The sequence below is a fragment of the Cicer arietinum genome, chromosome 3, assembly GCF_000331145.2.
Source record: "Cicer arietinum cultivar CDC Frontier isolate Library 1 chromosome 3, Cicar.CDCFrontier_v2.0, whole genome shotgun sequence".
NCBI classification, from domain to species: Eukaryota; Viridiplantae; Streptophyta; class Magnoliopsida; order Fabales; family Fabaceae; genus Cicer; species Cicer arietinum.
This window is the reverse complement of record NC_021162.2, coordinates 51356662-51358642: the sequence shown is the minus strand read 5'-3', so window position 1 is coordinate 51358642 and position 1981 is coordinate 51356662.

Genomic DNA, 1981 nt, shown 5'->3' with positions numbered 1-1981 from the left:
ATCTGTTAATGGATTTATTCTCAAATATAGAATTGCATTGAATACTATAGGCAACTTGATTGTATCCTCATTCTTGATTTCTGCTTTTGCATTATATGGATGAACCCAATTAGCATCACCGATCAAAAGATCATCTCTAACTATTGCAATATGAGTTTTGTTTGTCTTTGATGCATTTTGGAAACTATGTTGAATGTCACAGATAGGAATCATTTCGGATCTAGGGTATCCATTTTAAATCCGAGCTAACTTTTTTTTGGTCAATCTTTGCTTGTCAACTTTGGTTGGTTCGTAATCTAAACCCCTTTTATCTCTATTCTTATGAAGTTTTATCAGTCCTTTGAGAAGTTCTTCATTCTTCCCCAAATTGTATCATGGATGATGCCCTCTGCTTAACATGAATCTAACAACCATAATAGTTGTGTTTGATAAACGTGGTTCTATTTTGTCGTTTCGATGTAAGCGGTACCCACAATTTCTAGTGTTTGGAAGGAGGTCTCCAGAGCTTACTCTATTATCTCAACGTACAGTGTGGTGGAAAACTTACTCACCAACGAGTCTTCCTCTTCTGACACGATTATCAGCTGGTCATATACCATATGCTTTAGCTTTTGATGTAGGGTTGATGGCACCACATCGGTAGAATGGATCCATGGTCTCCTCAATAAGCAGTTATAGGAGGGTATGATATCCATCAAATGAAACGTGATTTCAAAAGTGACCAGACCTATTTGCATTGGGAGTTCAATTTATGCCATCATTTCTCTACGACTCCCATCAAAAGCTGTAACAAGGACTCCTTATATCATATGATCGAGGCCCATTACTGATACGTGCAATGCTTTGTTATGGTCTCTCTTCGATAGACAGTTCATCATCTATGAAGGTTACATGATTGTTAGTAGTAATGCTATTTACGATGCCTCCAAATTTGTCAAAAGTGATACCTTGAGTGACGTGGGCTTCATTTAGTATTTTTAGTAATAGTTTCCTATGGGACTCAGAATTCATCAGCAAATATATTAATCAAATTTTTGTGGGGGCGGCTTAGTTCTTAAATTAGAGGCTGAAGGCCAATCATCCCAGCTCTTAAATCAGAGGATGAGGGCCAGTCATCCCTGCTCTTAAATCAGAGGATGCGGGTCAATGTCTCGTCTCTTAAATAATAGAGTGTGGGTTAGTGTCTCAAATTTAAATTTAACCACTAAATATGTAATGTCATGAATGCATTTAATGAATGAACATTTTCCTTCATTTTCATCTTTATTTTTTTGCAATCAACTTTTTTTCAATTTTTTTTATTTCTTTCACCTTATTTCTTTCACCTATTCACGAACATGATCCTAGACTCATGGATGAAAAATGTGCATCACTTCAAATAAATGGTGGTGATTGTCCTTTTGATCTTTGAAGAGATTTTTTTCCTTATATCATCGGCATAATCTTTAGTTGCCACTGCCTTACATGTAAAGACATCATACTAGTTTTGGCCTCTTTACATTCACATAATTTGTGCCCCAACATATGATTATCATAAAAATGCATTTTGACAAAAAAGATTTATAACACAAGAAAGTAGTGAATGAAGGCTCAGACAATGATATTTAATGGGAAAATATATGGTATAAAAAAATGATTCATAGAAAGAAAAGAAGATAAGGTGATCTCATATGGGTAAATGACCCAATTTGTTAGTAGTTTTTCATAAAAGTAGTGTGCTAATAAATCATTCCATAATTTCAATAGCGTTATTGACCCACTTTGGAGGATATGATTTGCCTCAATTTATCTTCACAACCTTTAAGAATATATTGACTCGACTTCGATCCGTGTAAGCCATATTGTTTGCACATTTTCCTTTATAACTTCTTCATTCTATTTTTTTTTTTTTTGCCCTAATTTTTAACTAGGTAGCCCTTCTGGGTTTTTGACCTAAAAGGTCTTCCTTCATTTTCACCTAGGTTGCCCTTTCTTTTTTTTG